At 41.1% G+C, this 13,328-nt stretch overlaps 1 protein-coding gene across 7 annotated transcripts in view; it reads left to right on the top strand.

Moving 5' to 3' along the window:
• The window catches only part of glceb (glucuronic acid epimerase b), a 124,974-nt gene that overhangs the window by 34,437 nt on the left and 77,209 nt on the right, over positions 1–13,328 (top strand). For 4 of the 7 annotated variants that reach the window (XM_078530052.1, XM_078530051.1, XM_078530055.1 and 1 more), the window contains exon 2: positions 3,595–3,731. The exons of the other annotated variants lie outside the window; for them this stretch is intronic. The gene's annotated coding sequence lies outside the window, so the exon portion shown is untranslated. The remainder of the gene's footprint in view (positions 1–3,594; positions 3,732–13,328) is intronic. 7 annotated transcript variants of the gene reach the window in all.

Raw genomic sequence — 13,328 nt, 5'->3', positions numbered from 1 at the left:
TCCAACCTCATAGTCGCCCAACCTCGGATGGCCCGCTTCTACCTCCTACCCAAAATCCACAAACAGGACTGTCCTGGCAGACCGATCATGTCAGCCTGTTCCTGCCCCACGGAACTCATTTCTTGCTATCTCGACTCCATTCTCCCTCCCCTTGTCCAGTCCCTTCCCACCTACATCCGTGATTCCTCTGACACCTACATCATATCAACAATTTCCAGTTCCCTGGCCCCAACCGCCGCCTCTTCACCATGGACGTCCAGTCCCTCTACACCTCCATCCCCCACCGGGATGGTCTGATGGCTCTCCCCTTCTTCCTCGAACAGAGGCCCGAACAATCCCCATCCACCACTGCTCTCCTCTGTCTGACTGAACTTCTTCTCACGCTGAACAATTTCTCCTTAAACTCCTCTCACTTCCTCCAAATAAAAGGTGTGGCTATGGGTACCCGCTTGGGCCTCAGTTATGCCTGTTTCTTTATGGGGTATATGGAACATTCCTTGTTCCAGTCCTACTCCGGCCCCCTCCCACAACTCTTTCTCCGGTACATCGATGATTACTTCGGTGCTGCTTCGTGCTCTCGTCTGGACGTGGAAAAATTTATTAACTTTGCTTCCAATTTCCACCCCTCCATCATTTTCACATGGTCCATCTCTGACACTTCCCTTCCCTTCCTTGACCTCTCTGTCTCAATTTCTGGTGATAGACTGTCCACCATATTCATTACAAGCCTACCGACTCCCACAGCTACCTCGACTACAGCTCCTCACACCCCGCTTCCTGTAAGGACTCCGTCCCATTCTCTCAGTTCCTTCGCCTCCGTCGCATCTGTTCTGATGATGCCTCTTTCAAAAACAGTTCCTCTGACATGTCTTCCTTCTTCCTTAACCGAGGTTTTCCACCCACGGTGGTTGACAGGGCCCTCAACCGTGTCCAGCCCATCTCCCGCGCATCCGCCCTCACACCTTCCTCTCCCTCCCAGAACCATGATAGGGTCCCCCTTGCCCTCACTTATCACCCCACCAGCCTCCGCATTCAAAGGATCATCTTCCGCCAATTCCAGCATGATGCCACCACCAAACACATCTTCCCTTCACCCTCCCCCCCCGGCGGCATTCCGCAGGGATCGTTCCCTCTGGGACACTCTGGTCCACTCCTCCATCACCCCCTACACCTCAACCCCCTCCCACGGCACCTTCCCATGCAACCGCAGAAGGTGCAACACCTGCCCCTTTACTTCCCCTCTCCTCACCGTCCAAGGGCCCAAACACTCCTTTCAAGTGAAGCAGCATTTCACTTGCACTTCCCTCAACTTAGTCTACTGCATTCACTGCTCCCAATGCGGTTTCCTCTACATTGGAGAGACCAAACGCAGACTGGGTGACCGCTTTGCGGAACACCTTCGGTCTGTCTGCAAGCATTACCCAGACCTCCCTGTCGCTTGCCATTTCAACACTCCACCCTGCTTTCATGCCCACATGTCCGTCCTTGGCCTGCTGCATTGTTCCAGTGAAGCTCAACGCAAACTGGAGGAACAGCACCTCATCTTCCAACTAGGCACTTTACAGCCTTCCAGACTGAATATTGAGTTCAACAATTTTAGATCATGAACTCTCTCCTCCATCCCCACGCCCTTTCCGATCTCCCTTTTTTCCAATAATTTATATAGATTTTTCTTTTCCCACCTATTTCTATTATTTTTAAATGTATTTCCATCCATTATTTTATCTCTACCTTTTAGCCTATTTCAATCCCTTCCCCTCACCCCACCCCCACTCGGGCTATCTGTACCTTGCTTGTCCTGCTTTCAACCCTTAATGTCACCTATTAGCACATTTCTTAGCTAATATCACCACCGTCAACACCTCTTTGACCTTTTGTCTATGACATCTTTTGGCTATCTCCACCTATCACTGGCCCTCTATCCAGCTCTACTTGTCCCACCCCCCCCTTAAACCAGCTTATATTTCACCTCTCTTCTACTTTTCCTTAGTTCTGTTGAAGAGTCATACGGACTCTAAAAGGTTAACTGTGTTCCTCTCCGCAGATGCTGTCAGATCTGCTGAGTTTTCCAGGCATTTTTATTTTTGTTTTGGATTTCCAGCATCTGCAGTTTCTTGCTTTTAACATTAAAACATTATCTGCTCATACCTTTACTTTTTGTGGGAACTTGCTGTGCACAAATGAGATCCTGTGTTTCCCTACATTAGACGGTGACAATTGTACAAGTCTATAAATGTAAAGTTTCCGGTAACTATTTGAAGTGCTTTGTCAATAAGGCATTGTGAAAGTGATCGATTGAGTTCCATTTGTAATTTGATTTAACACACACTTTGTCTTAATGACCTTTATTGTTATTGCCAACCATAACTTTCTTTTCAACGGATGGGAATTGTTGAAGACTGCATAGCCTGTATCACATTTGTATTAGCAAGGTTTTCCTCAATTTATTATATTACCGATGGGAATAGTATTTTGCTGGATAGATACAACAGTGTTTTCAGGAATCTTAAATGTGTATTTTCATTGCCTATTATTTATGGCCTTGGTGTAAATCCATAATATTGAAAAGATAGTTCCCATAACCACCCCCATAATTTAATGTCTTATGAAGCCAGTGCATATGTTTCTGTGTGGTTGCACGATGTATCAAATAACTTGGAATCTGTTACTGTGTATTTTCTGCATTGGTTATAATCAAATTGCTGTGTGAATTCACATCACAATGAATTAGCAGGCATGCTAGATTATAGGTCTGACAAATTGACTGCACAACTGCATTTATGAAATAATTACTCTTTGCAGTTGGTATTTTTTATATAGGCACTAGTGTTTCATGCCATTATTTTGTGGTATTCTGGTAATTATAGAGTTCATCAGATGAGCTTTGATTGTAAGAAAGACATCCAAACTTTCTTCTGAGTAGGAAACATTCTTCCTGGTCGTCTTTTTCTTCCTTCCTTTCCTCACCAAACAAATTCAAAGCTTTTGAAATGCAAATTAATGTCACTAGACACAAATAATTGCAGTTCTTTAAAAGTATTAATCATATCACCTTTTATCTCGACTTGCACCAAGTCCCATTTACCTGTCACCTCTACTCTTCTCTCTCCTTTTTCACGCTCTCTTGTTCTTTGTTTTTCATGCACTCATTCTTTTTTAAGGCACTTCTTAAAACCTACTACTTTGACCAAGCTTTAGGTCACCTGTCTTAATATATCCTTTTGTGGTTTGGTGCTAAATTATTGTTTGATAATGCTCCTTTTAAGCACTTGGGAACAATTCACCACATTAAAGATACTGTATAAATGCTAGTTATTGTTGTGGCCAATGCCCAGGCAGAGATCAACTAACTTGGTGTAACAAGGACATTTTTTAGAAGAAAATGTATCCTGGTATTAACTAGTACATTCACATCAGTGAAGAGTTGAATATAGGAGGTGTTGACTTGAAACAGGATTTTTTAAAATTTTATGTCATTGTTTGAAAGGAGGAAATGTAAAGGAAGAGGACTTTTCTCAATCTGACATGTCAAACACCAAAGAAAATCTAGAATTGTTATTGACTGACTGTATCATTATTTTTTTTAAATTCCAGTGTCACCTGTAGGATATCAGGATACTAAACCAAGTTCAGACATCTTTTTCTGCAATAGAAGATGAATATTGCATTGGGGGTCATCAGTATAACTTGATGTTGATTTATGGAGTTGATCTATCACGAAAGTGAAAAAGGTGAGTTCCGGTTTCCTTTAGTCTCTAGTACAAAGCTAACAAAGATTGGTAGAATGTTGCATTTTTAAATACTTGTAATTCGAGAATAAACTGTTCATTCAAGGTGCAATAAGAGAACTATGCTATATGAAAATAACAGTATGAAACTTGAATAGACAACATACAGTAGTTCAATTCTAAACATGGCAAACCTTCATAAAAGCATAAACTATGCACATTTTCCTTTATATTTCTAATTTCTACAGCAATTGAATATGCCAAAGACAACAGTGGTCATTGAAGGGAAGAATTTTTGTGAAAAGTGTGGAAAAAGAGACTGCATGTTTTTTGGGAGAGCAGTAGTATGTGACACAACACTCAAGTGATTGATCTCCAGTGGTAGAAAAATCAAGCTGTAACACAGTGGAATATGTGGATGTGTGGTTTGAAACAGTTGCTCATATAGATTGGAGCAAAACCATAGAAGAATTTGAACATGAAGATTAGGATTGTTAAATTAAATCATTTGGAATTAAAAGAACTGAGGTAATGGGTTTGCCACAGTGTACAAGTGTTGCAAAGCTCTGGGGTAGCTAATGTTTGGAGATGGGCAGGGTAGCACAGAGACTGTTATAAAAAATCTCACAACAAAATGCAGCAGATGCAAAGAATCACTTTTTTTAAATGCTGGAAGTGCTCAGCAACTTGCGCAACATCTGTGGGCAATGTTTCAAGCTTTTGGCTCTCCAAGATTAGTAATAACAAAGGGTCAGATCCTGAAACATTGACTGCTATTTTCCATAGATGCTGCTCAACCTGCTGAATTTTTCCTGTTTTTTTTCTGTTTTAAATATGAACCTTAGAAGTGAAGGTCTGGATTTAAGATTTCATCAGTGGCAAGGGAGAGGTACAGCTGTAAGACCGTTTTGTTTCAGAGAGAGTTTATTATTTTATATCACAACATGCTTTTCAAGTGAAGTTAAAAGCTCAAGTTAAAGTATACATCATGGTTGTACCACTCTTAATTTAGCCTAGGGTAACCAGAAAGGTTAATGAACAATGTACTGAGCTAAGAAGGATGGATTAGTGATTGTTAACAAACTGGAGGGAATTTTAACTAGTCCAGATTTGATTTTTGGGAAGTAGTTTATGGCTGTAATGGTAGAGGAGTAAAGCTGTGTGTAGTCAGTGTACATATGGAAATTGATTCCATGCTTGTGAATGATGCATATAAATGATGAATGAGGGGGTCAGTGATGGTTCCCTTCTAAAAATGACTGTCAACAGACATATTTGCTATGCTGGGATAAGGATGAATACAAGCATGAGACCATACTATGGCAGGGATGGATTAGGAAGGAGAATGGAGTGGTCAGTGGTGCTTAGCATGTCAGGGAAGGTAGAAGGAACCTAGATCAGTATTTCAGGATATCATTTGGTGTTTTTTGACCAGGCTGATCTGTGTTCTGGGTGGAAATGCAACCAAGATTGGTGAAAATTTAGTGGTACCCACTTAGTCAAATAAATAAGTGAATAATATAATTAAGTAATTAATTAAAATACATTAAGGATGTCAGGACAGGTGATGTGTCATGGCTGCAGCATGTGGGAGCTCCTGGATGCCATTGTGATCCAGGGCAAATACGTCTGCAGCAAGTGTTTGTGGCTCGAGGAGCTTCAACTTGGAGTCATTGAGCTGGAGGCCGAGCTGCAGATACTACAGCACATCAGAGAGGGGGAAAGTTACCTGGATGCTTTGTACCAGGAGGCAGTCGCACCACTTGGGATAGCGTCTTCTGATTTGATCAGTATTCAGGGACAAGAGGGTGTAACTGCGAGTGAGGCAGGTAAAGGGATCCAGTGGGCAAGAGTGAAGCAGCCTCAGCCTTTGCCATTGTCGAATAGGTTTGAGATTCTGTAAGCTTGTTTAGATGATAGTGGGGACTGCGGGGTCGATGAGTAAACTGACCATGGCACCATGGTACAGGAAGCTATTCAAGTGGGGGGAGTGAAAAGGATTGTAGTGGTAGCAGGAGACATTATAGTGAGGAGAATTGACAATTCTCTGCAGCAAAGAGCGAAAGTCCAGGCAACTGTGTTGCCTGCCCAGTGTCAGGGTTCAGGATATTTTTTCAGGGCTGGACAGGAACTTGCATTGGCGGGGGGATGTTGATGTGAAGGACCCACTTGTTGTGGTCCACATAGGTACCAATGACGTAGGTAAAACTAGGTAAGAGGCTTTGCAGAGAGTGTGAGGAGCTAAGCACCAAACTGTAAAGCAGAACCTCAAAGGTAATAATCTCTGAATTGTTACCTAAACCATGTATAAATTGGCATAGAGCAAGTAAGATTAGAGAAATGAATGCATGGCTCAAAGAATGGTGTGGGAGAAGTGAGTTCTGGTTTATTGGGGCACTGGCACCAGTACTGGGGAAAGTGTGATCTGTACAGTTGTACATCTGAGCCAATCTGGGACTGGTGTTCTAGCAAGCTGCATAAGGAAGGAAGTACAGAGGGTTTTAAACTAATTAGTGGGGGCAAGGGATCAAATTTGGGAAGATGCAGTAAACCAAAGAGCAGAGACAAGGCAAGAGAAAGATATTAATATGGGAAATGATAAACAGAATGCGGCAGGAAGGGATAGAGAGTACAAATCTAAGAGTGAAACAGCAATCAAGGCTAGAGGTTACAAAAATAAAAAGACAAAAGTAGAGGCTCTGTATCTGAATGCATGTAGCATTTGAAACAAAACAGATGAACAGAGCAACTAGAAATAAATAAGCACGATCTGATAGCCATTACAGAGACATGGCTGCAGGATGACATAGATTGGGACCTGAATTTTGAAGGGTTCATTACTCTTAGGAAGGACAGGAAGCTAGGAAAGGTGGCTGGGTGGCTCTGCTAATTAATGATAGTATTAGCGCATTAGAGTGATGACCTAAGTTCAGGAAACCAGGATGTAGAAGTGGTGTGGATTGAAATGAGAAATAACAAAGGCAAGAAGTCACTTGGAGTGGTGTATGGCCCCCCCTAATTGTGACTAATGGTAGTACAGAATGTAAAAGAAGAGATAATGAGAGCTTGTCAAAAAGATACGGCGATAATCATAGGGGATTTTAATCTACATATAGACTAGAAAAATCAGATGGGCAAAGGTAGTCCAGATGAGTTCATAGAATGATCATAGTTTCTTAGAACAGCACATTCTGGACCCAACCAGAGAGCAGGCTGCTTTGGTATTGAGCAATGAGATAGGATAAGTTGATAACCCCATAGTGAAGGCACGTACCTCTGGGTAGCAGCGATCATAATATGTTTGAATTTTGCATTCAGTTTGAGGGAGGAAAGAGTGGGCCTAAGACTAGTATTTTAAACTTAAGTAAGGGCAATTATGAGGGCATGAACTAGCTAAAGTAGAGATTAAGGGAAAAGACATGGAGATGCAGTGGCTGACATTTAAGGGGATATTCCAGAATACACAGAATAGATACATTCCAAGGGGAGGACACACCATCCATGGCTAACTAAAAAAAAGTTAGACAGTATCAAACTTGAAGAAAAAGTATATAATTGTGCAAAGAAGGGTGGTAAGTCAGAAAATTGGACAGAATATAAGGAACAGCAAAGAATGACAAGATTAATAAGGAGGGAAAAATTGAAAGCTAGCTAGCAATATAAAGATGGATCATAAGAGATTCTATAGATATTTAAACAAGAAAAGAGTTAACAAAATAAGTATTGGCCTTATAGAGTGTGAATCTGGGAATTAGTAATGGAAAATAAGGCAAAGGCAGATGAATTGAACAGATATTTTGCATCGGTCTTCACTAAAGAGGATAAAAGTAACATCCCAGAAATAGCTGTAAATCAGGAAATGGAAGGGAGGGAGGAACTCGGGTAAATTACAATCACCAAGGAAATATACTTAGCAAATTGTTAGAGTTGCAGGCTGGCAAGTCCGTAGGTATTGATGGACTTCTTCATAGGGCCTTAAAAGAAGTAGCTAATGCGATAGTTGATGCGTTTGGTTTAAGTTTTCCAAAATTCCCTGGATTCGGGGAAGGTTCCATTAGATTAGAAAATAGCAAATGCAACTCCTTTATTCAAAAAGGAAGGGAGACAAAGCAGGAAACTACAGGCCAGTTAGCCTAACATCTGTCATAGGGAAAATGTTGGAAGCTATTAGGAAAGATGTTATAGCAGGGCACTTCGAAAAATTCAAGACAATCAGGCAGAGTGAACATGGTTTTGTGAAAGGGAAAACATGTTTAACCAAGTTATTGAAGTTCTTTGAAGGAGTCACATGTGCTTTGGATAATGGGGAGCCTGTGGATGCACTGTACTTAGATTTCCCAAAAGCATTTGATAAGGTGCCACATCAAAGGTTATTGCAGAAAATAAAAACTCATGGTGTAGGGGGTAACATATTGGCGTGGATTGGCCAGCTAAATGGAAACAGGGTAACGATAAGTGGATCTTTTTCTGGTTGGCGTGATGTAACGAGCGATGTGCCTCAGGGATCAGTGCTGGGCCCTCAACTTCTATATAAATGAATTGAAGGGGCAGAATGTGTGTTTGTTAAATTTGCTGATGACGCAAAGATAGGTAGGAAAGCAAGTTGCAAAGAGAACATGAGGCTACAGGGGGACATAGGTTAAGCGAGTGGGCGAAGATTTGACAGATGTAGTATAATGTGGGAAAATGTGAAATTGTCCATTTTGGCAGGAAGAAGAAAAAAACATAGTATCTAAATAGTCAGATTGCAGAGCTCTGAGGTTCAGAGGGATATGGATGTCCTGGTGCATGAACCACAAAAGGCTAGTATGCTGATACAGCAAGTAATCAGGAAAGCTAATACAATATTATCATTTATTGTAAGGCAAATTGAATATAAAAGTAGAGAGCTTATTCTCCAGTTGTACAGGACACTGGTGAGACCACATCTTGGAGCACTGTGTACACTATTGGTCTCCTTAATTAAGGAAGGATGTAAATGCATTAGCAGCAGTTCAGAGAAGGTTTATTAAACAAATACCAGGAATGGGCAGGTTGTCTTATGAGGAAAGATTGGACAGGCTATGCTTGTATCCGCTGGAGTTTAGAAGACTAAGAAGTGACTTTATTGAAATAGGAGATCCTGAGGGGTCTTGACAGGGTGGATGTGGAGAGGATGTTTCCTTCTATGGGAGAATCTAGAACTAGGGGTCACTGTTTTAAAAATAAGGGGTAACCAATTCACCCATTTAAGACAGAGGTCAGTAGGAATTCTTTCTCTGAGGGTCGTGATTCTTTGGAACTCCCTTCCTCGTAAGGCAGTGGAAGTAGAGTCTTTGTTGTTTCAAGGCAGAATTAGATTCTTGATTGACAAGGCGATGAAAGATTATCAGGATAGGCAGGAGGTTACCATGAGATCAGCCATGATCTTATTGAATGGTGGAGCAGGCTCGAAGTGCCAAGTGGCCTGTTCCTGCTCTTAACTCGTATGTTCGTTTGACCTTGCAAAGAGATTGACAATAGATAAGTAGAGACATTAAGGGTCTGCTTTTTAAGTGGATGGTAGTTTTAAAAAGTGAGCAATGCTAGAGCATGGGGAGAAGTTTGTTATTAATTAACATGGATTATAAAAGTCACATCTGAAAGGTAGACAGTACAGCTTGGATTATGTGCAAAAGTCTCTGAAGTGGTACAGGGACCAAAAACCTTCTAAGGAAGAGATAAGAATGTTACCATTAAGTCAAAATTGACAAAGGGTTCATGAAGGTGGTATGAGATTAGAGGTGTAAACATGAGAGTAAAAGGAGATTAGAGATTAAATGAAGTTGAAGAAGATCGATCAGTCAAAAGTGGGTGTTCTTTTGAGGAGGGCACCATGCAGTGATAGAAAATTGGTGGTTTGAAAAGGGAAATGAATAATGCTTAAGTAAGAGGGTTCATTAACAATTTACAGCAGCCAAGTAAGGTAATCAAGCTGTCAGAATTTGGGTGTAGAGGTAATCGGAGAAAGAGATTATTCTCATGGGAAGAAACAAGTTTGAGGAAGAAGGGTGGAGAGGATGCGAAGGAAACTAGAGTGATAGCAGATCTGGTGTCGAGTGTGGTGTCTCAAGTATCTCACCAAGGTAATTAAAGCATATTTAAAGACCTTTCCAGTCATCGCAACAATATTTTAAAAAAACACTCTTCACTGCACTAAACAAGATCAGTTTATGGTTATGGCTGCAAAGTAAAGGCGGCCATGCAGATGGCCTCAGCCCTCTCATCCAAACCTACAAAGCACAGCATCCTCCCTCTCTCCCCAACCTTAAACTCATCATCTCCACAAACCTCCCACTCCACTTGGTCCCTAGACACACCTCCAATTCAGCATTTAATTACCTAATTCTTTACTTTTGTAATCCATGTTAATTAACAATATAGACTTCTCCCCATGCTCTAGCATTGCTCACTTTTAAAAACTACTATCCACTTAAGTAGAGACATTGAGGGTCTGTTTTTTATCTATTGTCAATCTCTTTGCAAGGTCAAACAAACATACGAGTTAGGAGCAGGAGCTCCACCATTCAATAAGATCATGGCTGATCTAATGGTAACCTCCTGCCTATCCTGATAACCTTTCATCGCCTTGTTAATCATAGCAGCAGCCACCGCCTCCCTCGTGGCACTGGTGTTCAGTAGAGCTTTGGCTGGTAGGACTGGTCTCTGCTCCAGGGCCCTTGATCCCAGGAATGGCCTGCCACTGGCCTGTCAAGTGCCTGAGTGACACATGATGTGGCAGGCTTTCCTGGAAAAAGGCGAAGCAGAGCTCTTGCAGGCTCTTCAGACGGTGACCGTGGCCCTGTTGCCTCTATAAGATTCCGGTTGATATCTGTTACTTTATCCTTTTTATCTCTTTATCCTATGTTCTCTTTTTTCCTACCTCCCCATCCTGCAACGAAAACCTATTTAAAGATATTAGGTGAATGCAAGTTTAATTGTACTTTTAGATCTGGTGCATGTTGATTTATGATGCGTATCCAATTTTAGTAAAGAGATTCTTTAGGGAAGTGTGTTGCTACAAAAATTGTTGTCTTACAATATATTACTTGCTTTGACTTGGGTTTTTACAGCTGTTTGCAGTACAGTTCTTCCAAGCCTATTTTTACAGTTTTTCTTTATTCTTACTACTGATAAATAAACCGTACGCTTATCTTCTCGGTTGAACTGTTGTCACAGGTAAAAAACCTTTTTGAGTCAGATTGTCACTTCAGAGTGAAATGTCAGTGAGCAATTCAATTGGGTAATGAATTGAAGAAGAGGTCTGCGATGGCAAAGGATAGTGCTTTTTGTGCAGGATACTTTACAGAGGGTTCAAAATTTGCTAGTTAATATAGTTTTTACTGTCTCTAATTGCAAAGTTTAATTTGTCTCAGAATTCTTCCTAAGAAAAATTTAATTTCAGCTTGTTGATGGCTGGATTCAATTCTTCCCACAATCGTAGAGCAACAAATTCACAACTGAGCAGGTTGTAAAACAGTAGTCTGATTGAGGTCTTCGGGCTGCATCATAAAACAAAATAACAAAGCTATAACGATTTCTTAATGTCACCCGAACCTAGATAAGATTGCTATCTTGAAATCCTGCCTTTTTGATTTTATAGTGTATGCTTAGCATTGCTTATCTTGATGAATGTCTACAACTGGAAATGTTAAGAAATTGAGAATTTTTCATGTTGGCAAAATGAAAACTGTTGTGGTTAACCCAGGAGTTACATTTTTTGGTTGTTGTTAAATAGGTGCTCATTGGAGGCCACAAGTGGAAAACATCAAGAATTATTCTGAAATTTAAAAAAACCACGCATCAGGTCATTCATTTGATGGCTTTAACCCTATTTTTGTCTCCTCAGATGCTGTATGACCAGCTGAGTGTTTCCACCACTTCTTGATTTTCCGCATCTACCGTATTTTAATTTTTTAAAGAATTTTTCTGGCTTGTTATGCACGCAACCTAGCAACAAGAATTGGCTGCAGCCAACCACCTAACTACTATTCTGACAAGTGGTACAAGGACATCTAAAAGGGAGTAGGAACAAACACATTTATGTATCTCACCTGGTGGCTTAAAAACATGAGTAAAGCTCTTAACTTCCATGGAGGAGAGAAAGTATGCTTATTGTTACGATCCTAGCTGATGTTGATACTGGACAAGTCAGATCCCAGAGTGAAACCTGACTTCATAGATCCTAAGTTTTTTTTAGAAACTGTGGAAGAAAGTTGCTGAACAAATTCACAAGAGTCTGTTGATGAACTTTTAAAATGCAGGAAAAAACCTTTATTAAACAAGAAAAGTGAACTATATTACCCCAGACAAGGTTAGAAAGACCTCAATACGAACACAAAAATATGATTCAAATATTCACTCTTCCTTCACCCCAGCTATATCTTTAACCGTACATACAAATTAGGAAAGATTAAAAAATTATCATATCGAACTTATACTCTAGTAATCAGGGTAAGTATGCAGTACATGTGAATTAACAGGCAAACAGTGGTCAGAATACCACACTGCAAAGTTAATGACACATGCGACCAAAGCAGATTCCATGGATCTCTCAACAACCCACTCCAGGTGCTTGTCACATCGTGAGCCAACTGGTCTCACTGAAACTCTCATGGGAAATTCCAATCTTCACATCTGAAGAACTCGCCTTGGAGTTCTCTCCAAATGTAGCTCCCACTCGGACGGCTTCAATAAGGATCCACCTCTTTTCAATCTCGCCTTCTGAGATTCCTTTCCCCTGGATCTCCATGTACACTTAGCTTCACCTTCCAAGCACAATTTCAGATCCTCGACCATGTCAAACAGAACACCATTGTTCCTAAGGGCCCACAGTAAGGAGTCAACCTTAGGCTGCCCTCTTGGATCTTCTGGGCTTCTCTCGAGCCTACTTTTCTTCAAGTCTGCTCTCTGAAGCTCTGTCTTTAATTTGGAGCCTGTTTCTCTGCTCCTTACTTTTAACTTCACTTAAGGGACCTCTTTCTAATCCCTGTCTGTGTCCCTAGCCTAGGACTTCCTTTGGGGACCTCTTTCTGGCCCACTCCCTGTTCCCTGTATCCTGCTCCCTGGGACACTTTCCCCCAGAATGGTGCATTCAGGTCACCTGACCTTTTTTCGCACTGTTTCACTTCTTTGCTGCTTTCCCCCTGCGCAGGCATGCAAGGCCAGTTCCTGGCCTGAAGAACAAAAAAAAAAGTATTTTGAGTTTCATCACATAATATCTAGTTTGAGTGCAGGAAGGTTCTATGTTGATCTTGATTTACAATGTTAAAAAATACAGAGTATGATGCCAATAATTGACCTTTTGTGTCCTTTGTGTTGTTGAGGGAGATATAATCAGCCAGGATTCCTGCTCCTGTTCAACATTTCTCAAACCTGTTGAAAGTGCGCGTTTGCTGCTAGATGCAGAAAGAGTTGGGCTAAGTTGTGATGGCCTCAAGTCAAAAAACCTGGTTATGCTCAATGTTGATTGTTAGCTGATTTTGTGGAACTTATGGTGGGCCTTATTCTTGAACCGATGCAGTCCATGTGATGAAGACATGCCCATGGTGCCTTTGGGTAAGGTGCAGGTTAAAAATACAA

This window comes from Cetorhinus maximus, chromosome 26, assembly GCF_964194155.1.
Source record: "Cetorhinus maximus chromosome 26, sCetMax3.hap1.1, whole genome shotgun sequence".
NCBI classification, from domain to species: Eukaryota; Metazoa; Chordata; class Chondrichthyes; order Lamniformes; family Cetorhinidae; genus Cetorhinus; species Cetorhinus maximus.
This window is presented reverse-complemented; position numbering and strand designations above follow the sequence as displayed.